Source organism: Epinephelus fuscoguttatus, linkage group LG9, assembly GCF_011397635.1.
Source record: "Epinephelus fuscoguttatus linkage group LG9, E.fuscoguttatus.final_Chr_v1".
NCBI lineage: Eukaryota > Metazoa > Chordata > Actinopteri > Perciformes > Serranidae > Epinephelus > Epinephelus fuscoguttatus.
This window is the reverse complement of record NC_064760.1, coordinates 12,207,405-12,221,605: the sequence shown is the minus strand read 5'-3', so window position 1 is coordinate 12,221,605 and position 14,201 is coordinate 12,207,405. Positions and strand designations below refer to the sequence as shown.

Genomic DNA, 14,201 nt, shown 5'->3' with positions numbered 1-14,201 from the left:
TTTCAAAACTTCAGCATCTGAAGTTCAATGAAGGTCTGTTCAAATGCTTCATGAATCCTTTATGAGCAAATATGCCATGCAGAGGTTAGCAACAGAGATTCTGCAGTATTTGGCTAAGCTCCCGACGTATGGACGGACTGTTTCACCTTTTGTTATTTACTGTATGAATTAACTCATGAATCATTCACGAAGCATCTATGAAGGAGAAGGGCTGACACATAAATAAATAATCATGCCATGCCTTTGGGTATGGGGATCTAGCAAATTGTGATTTTTTTTTTTTTGTCCTCTTTTTCACACAAAATCATGAAACTGCTGTGCTGTGCCTGCTTAAATCCTTGAGGCAGACAGACAGACAGACAGACACACAAATTGGTGCATGCTGTTTCTCTCACTCTGTCTTGATGGATTTTGCCAAGAGTGAGTTGGATGCTAAAGGTGTGCAAAAATGATCATTACTATCTAGCGAGTTCTGCCTGCAATACCATGGCAACGGAAGGCAAATGTGACCATGAGATGTGTTCCAGTAGCTGGCAAACTCAAAAGCACAGCCCTTCAAGGACTTGGAGTAAACAGACACATTTGCCCAATGGAGTGGAGCTGATAGGTGTTCCATGTTCAGGGTTTATAACTCATTTCGATGCACTTCCACCATTTTTTCCCTGCTTTTTGGCAACTCAATGTCATTCTGCAATCCCTAGTTTGGGTGAAATACCATTCTGGAGAGCTATCGGAGCTAAAATTCCCAACTGAAATACCCGAGGAAGAACTTTCACTGATATTAACACACTGATGAAAGACATCTTTATGCAATCATTAGTGCATATAATTTTTAACAGACCAGGCCTAGAAGACTGAATGTCTTTTACTGACTGACTGACAAAGTTATTGAAATATGAAAACATTCAGGGCAATCATCATCACTGAAACCAACTTTTCATTAAGTGGTTTTACTAAAAGAAAAGAGCCTTGCAACAAATCGAGCTACATTTTTGGCTGGCATTAGGGTGTGTTCAGACGAGCAGCCACAAAGAGACAAGAAACAGCGGGATAGCAGTTATTTTAGACGAAAACCAGCTACACAAAGAGAAACTAGGATCAGAGGTACAAAGATGCAAAGTGGCAACAAGCTGTGCTAACACTGGCAAAGAAAAGTGTAACTTTATATACAATTGACCTATAGCACTTATGTTGATTCCCACAGAGAACACAAGAACAAAACACAACTCCCACATTACCCAGTTGAAGCTGAATGCAGGAAACAGATGTTTGGATTTGTAAATTATGCAAATACTTTAATATAATGATTACTATGTCAACAAAACATGCTCCAAACTGTGCATGAGTGACTTTCTAAGTGTGCTTTTAAAAATACATTCACTGCATTGTGTTACACTTTGGAAAAGTTATACTAGTGTCTCAGTAGGAATATGAACCCACAACTCTGACAGCCTTTGTAAGGGAGCATGTTTTAACATCACAGCAAAATGGGATCATCTTAATATGAATAAATTATATTAATACAGGTGAATTCAACCTTCAGACGACTCAAAGTGATGTACTGTTTTTGTATCCAGTTAGTAGAGACCTTGAACTAATGACTGGATAATGTATTTCATTGCCACTGGAGGACTGAGTCACCCATCTATCAGATTTTAATGGGATTTTACTAAAACCATGTAGCTTGTCGGCCATGTATGCACTCTGTGATGAGTTGTTTTGACATGCATATCGCATCACAGAAATGTCAAGGCAGCACCTCAACAGGAACATGATGACATGACTGTCTGGAAACACTGACTTGGTATTTTACATATCAGTATAGAGAATAACTGAATGCTTAAATCAAACCAGTAAAATCAATTTGAATTAAAATAGTTATTCATTTTTATTTTATATAACCTTTAGCTAAGATTTGAAATCTTAGCTAAATCTCTGCTAATCTATCTACTGAAGAACCTCTGAAAAAAGCATCTTAGCATCTTAATCATGTTAATAATATAACTTAATTTATATCTCCTGGTTCATATTTCACAATTTGATTAATTCCACTTGATGACTTTTCAAAGAGGTGAAGTGAACTTGGACGTCCTCCCACAGGTGGAGGTCTCTGCTAACTCCCTATAGCCTCCTAAATCATTTTTTGCTGAAGGGCAGCAAGGTTAAGCAGGTTCAACAGAGCAAATAAATAATGAATTCAATAAGGGTAATTAAGAAAGCACATCAGACGAGCAGCATTCGACCTCACGGCCCCACACAAGGCCCCAGACTTAAAACCCTCACGCAGGCTTTTTATTTTTTTCTTTAAAATTACAGCTTCATGACTCCTGGTACAACTCTAATTTTAGGTCATTGTCAGAGGTTACAGAATCTAAAATCCATAATTATCCTAATTATTTATCATTGTGGTGAGACAGTTATTTATCCCGATTAGCCTTTCTTCACGAATGAAAGTTGTAAATTGAAACTAGGGCGTGAACACTTGTCAGCGCAAGTGTTTCAAGAAAAAGCTTAAAAGTCACCCCATGGGTCTCGTCGTATTGATTCAGTTGATGAAACACAATATAAGCAACATATTAGAGTGTACCAAAAAGAAAGATAATCCTGAAATAACAATGCCGAACATAATGAGTGATGCAAATGACTAAATCCATTTCATCAAGGCTGTGGCAGCTTTACTTGGCTAATTGATCCCTGAGCATCTAAGAGCCTTTATGCTCCAGTATTCTTTATTTAAAAGAAGTAATACATTTTACTGCATTCAAATGCCATAGTCACAAAGATGGTTATGTAGATAATTTTCAAACACTAAGGACTACGGAGTTATTAATTAGGAAGTTATTAATTAGGAAATTCATCCTATAGAATAGAAAAAGAAAAAAAAACACTTCTCCATCACATTCTCCTCCACACAAGCACTACTGAGAAACAAAAACAAAAACAAAACAAAACAAACAAACAAAAAAAAAAACAGTTCAAAAACACATTCATTGAGAGCATGCCAGACTAACAGGCAGTGATGAAACTGTAACCCTAAAACCAAGTAAAGTAAAGAAGAAGGAGAAGATGTTGGGCTATCAGAAACCTGAAAAAAAGTTAGTGCCGATAGGGTACCTGGAGCAGTGACCTCCATAGCACCTTCTGACACCTCTGTCCTTCAATATAGTCAAGAGTACCTTTATATTAATGTGTAAAAATGTAAAGAGTCCTGTCAGCAAGGTTAGAGCCAACCCAGAACTTGAGTATCATATGATAAAGACAGTCCTCGAACACACTACTACCTCATTCTCCAGACTGAGAAAGGAGTTTCTGAAAATCTTGACCCTGGAGTTTGAGTTTTACAAACGATCTCTGTGACCTAAATCGCAGTTTGTGTGTGGACAAAAGGCCAAAACACATAACGCTGATTTTTCAAACATACCCCGTAAGTGTGGACAAGGCCTGAAACATTATATTACATGCTATATATACACCAATCAGCCAAAACAATAAAAACAACGGTGGGTGAAGTGAACAACATTGATCATCTTCTTACAGTGCAATGTTCTTCTGGGAAACCTTGGGTCCTGGCATTCATGTAGATGCTACTTGTCGTGCTCCACCCACCCGAACACGGTCGCAGACCAAGTAAACCCCCTCATGGCAGTGGCACTTATCAATGGCAGTAGCCCCCCAGCAAGACGATGCACCATGCCACATCACAAGAACTGCTCAGACATGACCCAAGGAACAGGACAAAGAGCTCAAGGCGTCGACCTGATCTCCAAATATCCCAGATCCCAACCTGATCGAACATTTGAGGGACGTGCTGGTACCCCAGAGGTACGCCTGATCCAGGGTGGGTGCTCCTTGGACCAGACTTGGCTCTGACCTGTTAAGGCATGGACACAGGACCTCTGAAGGGTGTTACCTTCAGATCTTCTGAGTCCTGTGGGTTGTGAGGTAGGGTACCAGTACGTCCCATAGATGTTTGATCAGATTAGGATCTGGGGAATTTGGAGGCCAGGTTGATGCCTTGAGCACTTTGTCACGTTGCTCTGACCATTCTAGAGCAGTTTCTGTGGTGTGGCATGGCGCATTATCCTGCTGGGGGGCCACAGCTACTGGGGAGTGCTGTTGCCATGATGGGGGGTGCCTGGTCTGCACTGGTATTTAAGTGGGTGAAGCGCGTCAGGTGGCATCCACATGAATGCCAGAACCCAAGATTTCCCAACAGAACATTGCACAGTTACAAGATGATCAGTGTTGTTCACTTCACCTGTCAGTGGTTTTAGTGTTTTGGCTGATCGGTGCATATTACTCCCATGAGTCATGTTGTAAACAAGCTGTTTTAAGAACTCTACAGTGGGTTATAGAAGACTTGACCGAATAACTTTAAAACTTTGATATCAGTATGAAAATGTAAAGCACCAAAAGTGCACACCAAAATTGCAGTAAGGCACACTGAGTATTTTCCATTACAGCAGCAAAATGCTTTTCATGTGGAGGGCAGATATCAGTACATTAACACACTTGATGTGGCTCGAAATCTTGCAATGCCTCAGTGCTTAGAGTCACACCCTACATTGTCACTGTACACTTTAAAGCACTTGAAGCCAGCTGACTCTTGGCTTACAGTTGATGGAGTGTGGTTTCAGGACAGTTAAAGTCCTTTGTTACTGATTCCAGCTGTAATTAACGAAATGACAATTAGATCTGGTTAACTGCACTGGTTGCCATTAATCTCCAGAAGGCAACAGATTAAATCTGTCTATTTACAACTGCTGTATACATGCTGCCCCAGATGCTCAAGGAGCTCTGACTCATTATATGATCACACCGCACGCTTGATACTACATGCACATGTGAGCATGTGAAAGATACAGACTGAGAGCGGCAGAGAAAGAAATGAGAGATAAGGAGACGGAGGAAGAAAAATATACATAAATATGAGTCATGTGTGTCACTGCATCAGAAACATGATGCAAGTAAATATCTCACTGATGGGCAGCAATGATAGATACAATAGCTAGATATGATAAAACTGGATAGTTTCTAGGTAGGTCGGTGCAGAGGATGGTATCATCAATTCCCCTGAGAGACTTCATATGACGGAGTGCATAATTCATATCTAACAGACACATCACTCATGACAGGAACCCCACGGGTCTTTCCAGTGCTTATATTTTATGGTAGATGTCAAAAGGGGAATAGTAAAAAAAAAAAAAAAAAAGAGTCCTTCAGTAGTGTCAGCTGTAGCTTCAATAGTTTTAAGTTGTGCTAAGACTCCCAAATTTGGGGCTTCAAATAGCACTAAACAGGAAAATGTTAAAGCCGTAGCTAAAGACAACATGTAGAATGTCAGAAAGCAGCATGCATTAGCCATGTGATTCCCATGTGACCAAGGAATGATACAGTAATTGTGATGCATGTATTATACAGTCATTTCCTGCAGAGCGGGTAAGATTCTTGGCCACTGCTCAAACCTAACAGCAGAGATCCATACAGAAAATCCAGACATTCACTTAGAAAATGTAGTCCCGTCTTGTTGGAGTGGACAGCTCTTTACAAAACCCACTTGTAATTTAGACTGAGATAAAGAACTAACATTGATTTTTAATACATTTTGTAAGCTTTAAGTCACTCTCAAGGTGAAATGTAAAGCTCAGGTTTGAAGACTACGGCATTGATTTGTCTGTTTGCATTACAGCGTTCAGCATATACATTAATGACTGGGCTCAAATTACACAGACAGGCAAGGTTTAGCATTCGACATGCTTTATTTGCATGAAACCATGTAAGAGTAGCCTCTAGTGATTGCTGGAACAGCACAGCAATTGATCTCAGCAGGTAGTGGATTGTCATGAGTGTGTGATGGTGATTGGGGGTCTCTCTCCTCAAGTCTACTGTCTATAACATGTCTCCCTGAGGGGAAGTCAGGCAAACATGAATAAAGATGGTGCCTGTGAAGGTGAGGCTCTGTCTGGTGTTTGACTCAGAGCCTCTTGGGGTCCCTGACAGTGGAACAGACACTCGAAAGTAAGAAAGGACCAAAGACCAGGAGAAAAAGCACAACACAAAACTTAGAACAGGTGCCAATGCCAAAGTGCTTTTGTCAAGATGATGTACAGAACAGCTCCTCTCCTATGTTAAGAGGACTGTGGGAGTTGTGTGAAAAGCCACAGCTGAGGTGTAAAGACATGGTTAAATTTTCACGATGACAGCTTTTTTTAAAAACTCATTTAATTATTTAAATTCACCAAAATAAAGATGAGCTTTTTTCAGAAAGTTGCTTTAAACTGCTTTCAAGGGACAGTTCACCCATACACATATTTTTCCTCTTACCTGTTGCGCTATTTATCAGTCTAGATTGTTGTGGTGTGAGCTGCTCAGTGTTGGAGATATCAGCTGTATAGATGTCTGCCTTCTCTTAAATATAATGGAAGTAGACAGCTCTTGGCTTGTGGTGCTCAAAGCTCCACAATATGCTCCACAAGATACTCCACAGACTTTGTTGTGAGCAGTTTCATGTAGGAACTATCTTCTTTCCACCAAACTACACCCACCAACTGGATCACTGTGCAGAAGGAAGCATGCATCTAATCAAGGATAAGAGGCTTGTGCTCTTGATATTAATGGCGTCCTCCTAACATTAGCTAGCTCAGTGTTGCTAGGTGAGGTAGCAGTAGATGCACGTTCCCTTCTGCGTGGTGATACGGTTAGCTAAATTGGTAGAAAGACAATTGTTCCCACTGCTCACAACACGGTCTGTGGATCATCTTGAGGAACCAGATCATGGTCTCTTGAAAGGGATGTTGCTGTTGAGTTTTTCAAATGTGTTTTGTTTTTTGTTTTTTTTTCCTAATTCCATGTCTTCCACAGAAGGCAGTCTTCTCTATGGCTGATATCTCCGACACTGAGTAACTTAAACCAAAACAATCCACATTAATAAGTAACACTGCAACTAAAGGCAAAAACACACCGGCACTATTTTGTACTTCCCAGCTCTGGCGGACTGGAGTGTGCAATAGAAATCCAGTTGACGCCCCGCAGCACGACGCTTTTTGTGTGTGTTGGGGGCGGCACTTGACTCGCGTCAATGACGCTGCCGTCATATGACGCCGCCGTCATATGACGCCACTGGTGTGTTTTGGCCTTAAGAGGAAAACATGCATTTTTTTATTTCGGTGAACTGTCCCTTTAAGTCTTAAGGAAGCCACAGGAAAGGAAGAGTGTCACTGAGCTAACTGACCTAAATGCAATATGTTTTATTCTGACTCATTATTGAGCTCATTATTGTTTCTACTTATTTGATATATTCACAAGTCTGACACATCACTAGAATCCTGATGATCATGACAATATTACTGAAGGCTCACAGATGATAAAGAAAACAACATCATAGAGCCAGCTGTTGAAAACTGCACCGTATGTTTGGCTTTACCTGATGTTCAGTGAGAAAATTGAATTGAATGACCATATTGATGAGTAAGATTTAAGAGGAAAATCTTCATACAGTGCGTACAGTATGTCATCAAGATAATAAAACAGAGCATTTTTGTTCAGGATGCTGATATTGCATCATAGCACTGCCTCAATGTATTCTACTCATTGCTGGAATGTGGCAATGCCTCTATTTGCATAGGCCTGATAAGAAGTCATCACAAGCAGACTCAGCTTGCACATAGATCTCCCCCACTCCTTGCAATACATTTCCACACTTGTGTGTTGACTCCGCTTGGCAGCAGTGATCAAATCCTTTTTCAGTGTAGAGGGGAATGTGTGGGCGATCCCACTTTAGCAAGGGATAGCCAGATGAAAGTGCGCAAACATGCTTTTGTTGCTGGAAGCACGTCTCTTGCAAGAAGAGAAACACGACTAATTTTGAGGGTGAATCATTGCAATCAGAATTCATTGTGATGGCGTTCTTCATGGGAAAACACACCATTGGCTTCAGCTTCAACATTATAATGAACGGTTGTGTAACCTGAGCACAGTCATTTGAGCTGATTTGCAGATGCTGGGGCTTAAAGGCAAAGCACTCCGCTGTGTTCTGACCCTAATATCCACAACCTTACACTTTGCAATTCAAACAATTCCTCCAAGGTTTGCAATTCAAAGTCACTGACACAAATTTATATCTAACAAACAAGATTTACTCCAAATATTTTCACATATTTGAAGCTAAATTACATTTTTCAAAGTTTTATTCAGCTTTAACTTTTAACACTATTAGTGCAGACATCTGGGAGCTGCTCAGTACATGCTGTTGTCTACTGCTGCTCTACTGGAGCTTGGCTCGCCTCACCACAGACTTTGCCAGTCCACCCAAAGTAGCTTTACAAAGCTCTCAGAGTTGGCATTGATCAGGCTCTTTGGTGAGTGATTGAGTGAATTCACAAAAAAAGGGGGGTTTTGCATGTCCTTGTGACAGTGGAGAGATTTGTTTGGAAATCAGTGAACCTATAAGAAAGATTTCCTTGAAAAATATATCAAGATTAGGGTACAACTTTTATCTTAAGATAAATCTAACTTAGATCAGCTAGAGGTTTGATTCTCTGCCTAAACCTGACTGGAACCGACCCAAAACGCCTGGTTTGGGCCAGGCTGGGTTGTAATTTCTAAAAATTCCCCCAGTCTTGAATTGTGTCAAGTGTATGGTTACTTCCCTATCTATTTCTACGAATTAACAAACAGTTAAGTTTCACTCTCACTGCGCTTGGGGCTCTGTTGCACCGTCTCTTCGCAACATGGCAAGAGCTTCTGCTGCTGATGCTCTGAATAACGGTAACAGTAAATTCAAACAGCGCTCTGAATCAGAGACCTAGATTTCATGTGTTTTAAGACCTTTTCAAGATCTTTTCTAAAACCAAATTTAATACTGATTTTTGGACAAACCATCTTTTTCTTTTTTAAGCATTACAGGTAAGGATATAAGTAACAACATATATGTGTGGTCCAGTGCAGAGGTAGGTTTTATTAAAGAATATGGTTATTTAAGTGAGTTGCTAACAGGTAAGTGCAAGTATAAAGTGAAAAGGAGATGTGTACTTTCACAGACGAGAGCTTGACTCATTTTGACAGTCAAATTAAAAATATAAAATAAATAAAATATAAAATTACAATGAATAAAAACACATACAATAAAAAATGGAATTAGATGAAAATTTTTGTTGCAATGGAGACCTCAGAAATTAAGACTATTTAATCATATTAAAGGCCTTAGATTTATACAATTGAATTGAAGACATTTTTAGACGTATTAAGTTCCTGCTGACACCCTGTGAATTTACACACCCTGTGAATGGTCTAGTTTGTGTATTTGTTTCGTTTTGTTTTGTTTTACAGTGGGAAACAGGGTTTTTAAATCGGGCTTGGGCCCCAAACTGCTGCTGTGGCTCAGAAACTGTCCAAGTTCCTTTGTGGTTGGGCCTGATTTTTTTTTTAACTCAATCAAAGCTCTGACTCCAGCTAATAATGAAATATAATTATTTTTGAATATCTTATCCTACAAATGCACTGCAATATGGAGAAAGAAGACTATTTGAAGAACTGATATTAAGCATCCATATCTAAATAGAAAAATATCTTGTCAAAATGATGTCATTGCTACTATTTATTCATGACAGTGTCCACTGGGACCAGTGCAGATGAGGCTCAGACAGGCTTAAAACAAGTCTATCTGGATTGATTACCTGCTTAATTAGAAGTGAGAACAAATGTGAAATGAGATGTTATTAGCAGAGATGTAGTTCCTGGTCACAAGAACGACCTCCTGAGCTTGCTGACATTTTAAGCTAATTCAGGTTTTTTCACAGTGTTTTTTTGTCCTCAAACTTGCTACAGAGTATTTCTATACAGTCATAGTCCAATGAATAACCAGACATTGAAACAGTTTTAAAATTTTGATTGTTTGAAATGGCATCTTTCTGATGTATGACACCGAAATGAGACAGGAATGGGGACAGTGACAAACTGTAACTGGGAGTTCTGACTCAGCAAGATGCTGACGATGATGGATGAGGATTTTTAAAAGGCTACCTTGGTGAGCATGAAGATGGAGCATGAAGATAATTGTTGTCTAGATTAGATAATTAATATTTTTTAAAAAAAAACATAACATCAATCCAGAGTTAAAATAATGTTTGTGCAGTGAAGAATATTTCTGTATTATTTTTCTCTGACATGTTCAGTCATATGGAATGTGCGGGGGACATATTATGACAGCAGTGATGTGATGCATCTTCTAACCCTTTATTTAATCACGCAGACGACTGAGAAACACAACTTTATGCACATGTGACCAGCAAAGGAATGTTGCGCAAAAGTGTGATCATGTGTATATGAAAAAGTAGATTTTCAAACAGTAACAAAACAGCTGTATCAAAAATAAATAACTCTTCTGCTTTTAATATAATTTATGTTTTAAAAAAGATAAAAGGACAAGAATTATTTGAGGAAATGTATCAAATTTGGCTTTAACAAACACAAATCTAAACCTCATCACTGAAGTCATGCTCATCAGCTGAATGTATCTGAAATGAGCATATTGCCAAGGCACTCACTTAACAAGCCACTCATAGAGTAATTAACAGATGGAAGAGCAGCCTGTGGTGTATTTGCAACAAGAACTTCTGATGTACATTTTAATTACTGACAATTTCCCTCCTATCAGTTGTGTTTCGGTTTGAACAGATTTTGATTGGAATATGTAGGTCTGCTATGTCCTCCAGAGACGACTGCGATGTTGGCACTTTCACAAAGCTTTAATCTCAGTCACGTTACTGTACGATGACTTTGTACGCCGCAGCTCTGCTCAGACGTTGTTGATGTTTTCAGGAGATCCCATTCCAGTGTAAACCAAACTTTGGTCTATTGTGGGTTTCTATTCTCTCAACTGTATGTCACTTTTGAAGAGAGAGAATAATGTTCACATGGAATTTGGTAGCTTAAAATGCAGCCATTACTAAAAAAGGACCAATTTAATCATCCTGCACCTCAGAAATGGATCCCATACATCCCTAGTCCAATTACCAGTGTCTACTGTCTTAAAATTGGGAGACTTCTTTTTATCTCCAATCTGAACATGGAACCCTGACTGACAGTGTTTTCAAGTTGCGGAGCTGAAAAACGCTCTGCTCCTTTTTTCCATCTATTATAGATTAGCTGTTGGTGTATCATTAAAATCAGCTGTTTGTTGAACAGGTGAGAAATAAATGACTGACAATCTAGACGTCTGTATGCTGACAACTTACAAACATCTGAATTATGCATTTGTTTTTAAAGCTTTTTCATTGTGCATTTGTCTTGGCAGCTGAAATGAACCTCTAGCTACCCATGTGCAATATCTTGAGCAGATGATAGCAGACGTACTGGATTACAGACACAATAAAGCTAAATGCAACTTGAATCAATAGCTCGAGGCTACTAAGTTACCGGAACTCAGCAACAGCTTCTTTGAGTGTTTTCACACTGGGTTTGTTTGTTTATGTCTGAACCTAGAGGTTAACTGTCCCCCTCTAACCTCTGTGGTCTGCTTTCACACTTGTTTACTGCCATTCCTATTCATGGTGTGTTTGTGTGATGCGTTTGCCATCATAATGGAGGTGTTTACCACTGCTTCAAGGAAACAATGACATCTGCAAGAAAAAAATGAAAGCATTGTACAGATGTGTACAGACTGAAAATGAGTAAAACCTAAGCACCACCTTTTCTATTATCCTCCTGGCAATATTATTCTCTGTTCACACATCAATGAGGCCATGTATCTCTCACATCCTCTTACTACTGTAACTATACAAAACGTAGGGCTACAACTTAAGATGATTATTTATTATCAATGAAAAAGAGGGGGAAAAATGTCCATCACTGCAGCTGTCGTGGGGAAGGAATTTCCCCTGCGGCGATCACAGGAGGCTTAACAGCACTGTATTTGATCAGCTCAGTGGCCTAGCGGTAGAGTGTCCGCCCTGAGACTGGGAGGGGTTGGTTCGATCCCTGGCCGGGTCATACCAAAGACTATAAAAATGGGACCCATTGCCTGGAGTAGATATACTAATTTGCTTTGACCCTTGCATTGAATGAAGCAGAGAGGACGGACCTACCGGTTAACTATTCTTTTCTCCTCCAATGTTGTTTTTGTTCAGAAAGGTGACGATTGGTCTCACTGACTGAACATTGATTGGTTTTTGTGGTATTTGTCCTGCCCCTCCTCCATTTTGATTGGACGGCTGGGTAAAAAGTGACAGTGACAAGCAGCTGCAGTGTTTCACCCAGAGTTCAATATTTTTCAACTCTCAGCAGCCCAAAAAAAAAAAAGCAAACATGCGGGACTCAGCACAGAATAGACGCTCAGCACCTTGTCACACTGCTGCTGTGTTCTGAGGTGACAAGAGGAGACGTAGCAGTCTCTCAAGGAAACTAAAACTGCACCATTATGGCAGCATTTTGGGTTTGAAGCTGACGAAAGAGGTATCCTAACTTGCTGCAGTACATTGCTCAGAGCTGAACTTTTGTTGCACAGCCCTTTTTCTATTTATGGGCTACGTGTTACTTGCTCTGAAAATGCCAGAATGGACGAGGACTGATTCATTAAGTTGAAATGAGGAATTATGTACACAATGCCTCCTTATTTAACTACAATAAAGCAACATAGGTGTCAGCTGGCTTGAGGGAGTTCATCGGGGAGCTGAAAGTTTCTGCTAAGGTAAATGATCATGCTAATAACAAGCTAGGCTAGGCAGGGGTCGCGTTAACCGGATATTCTCGGTCATTGACCGGTTTTTTACAACAATGACCGTAAAATCTTAAGGCCGTCGGTCATTTGACCGGTTGCAATTACCACCCCTGCCCACTTGGCGGCGGAGTGCACAGTCAGTGGTTTAAGTGGCTGCCGTTTTCACACTGCAGAGAAAAAGTCATTCATCTGCTTCATGTAACGTTGTTAACATAACGGCCTGGACACACCAGATGCGTTAGTGCCGCATAAGTCCTGCGAGTATACTCGCAGGCGCTTGACTGTCCACACAGGCAGCGCATTTCTCCTGCGCTCTCCGTGCCGGTTAAACATCGATTCCACTCGTCTGTTCCCGTCAGTACTTGTTTTTTCACTTCAACAGGTCATTTTACAGGGTCCCCCCAGGATTTTTCCACTCAAATTTAAGACTTTTTAAGACCTTTTTAAGACCACAACCAATGAAATTTAAGACCAACCTCGCATCTATTCTGGCATACATTTATGAAATAATGCAAAAAAATCTGTCAGAATAACTAAGAATAACAGCATAACACATTGACAAATAACAATCACTTATTTTAATAAAAAATACAGTGTGTGCAAAAGTATTACAAATGGGGCATACAGCCATATAAAACTCTGCTGCAATCTCTCAACACTGTAAGAAACAAAACAACTGTGTGAGGAGTGGGTGTGTGCAGATACATTACACAAAAGAACAATGTCTTAACATATTAGACACAATCATATACAAAACACAATAACTGCAAGGAATGTGTGAGTGTGTGTGTGAGTGAGTGAACATCTGTGTGTGCATGTATTGCAATGGAGCTGGAACAGTGTCAACACTGTATTAACAATCAAAACCATAAAAACAACACAACTACAGTGTGAGAAGTGTGTGCATGCACCTGTGTGTGAATGCATTACAGAAAAGAAACATTTCTTCATCAGACACAATCATATATTAAACAGTAACTGTGCAAGGAGTGTGACTCTGTGTGTGTGCGCGTGTGTATGCATGTATCTCTGAGTGTGCCTGTTTGCGGATGTAATAGAGCCTACAGCTTTTGGAGCTCTGCCCTTTTGGCTGCAATCTGTTCATCCAGGTTAATAAGTTCAGCCAAAATATCTTGAGTGGACGCGGTCACCAACCCAGTAGCGCAGATGAATGTCCAGCTGTTTAGTTTTTGTACTTTTGTTTAGACTTTCGTCAAGCATGACCACAAATCCAGACGACTTACTGACCTGCTCGGTCAGTTGTTTGGTGATGAAAGGGGCCAGACCAAACTTAGTAATATAGGCAGTCTTGTTGCTCCCACATGTGAAAGTAGCCGCGATCTCTGAGTCGGGGAACATGACTTTGAAGAGCTCGCTTATATTTTCATTTGACGTATACGAGTGGTGGTCCGATATCGTCTTTAGTGTCCACGTCACCTCTGCCTTAAGCGTTGGCGTCGAGCCACAAAGAGCTCATATGTTACCT

The 14,201-nt window shown here is 40.1% G+C and overlaps 1 protein-coding gene across 3 annotated transcripts in view; it reads right to left on the bottom strand.

Moving 5' to 3' along the window:
* The window catches only part of lingo2 (leucine rich repeat and Ig domain containing 2), a 322,344-nt gene that overhangs the window by 174,724 nt on the left and 133,419 nt on the right, over positions 1–14,201 (bottom strand). The gene's annotated exons all lie outside the window — the stretch shown is intronic.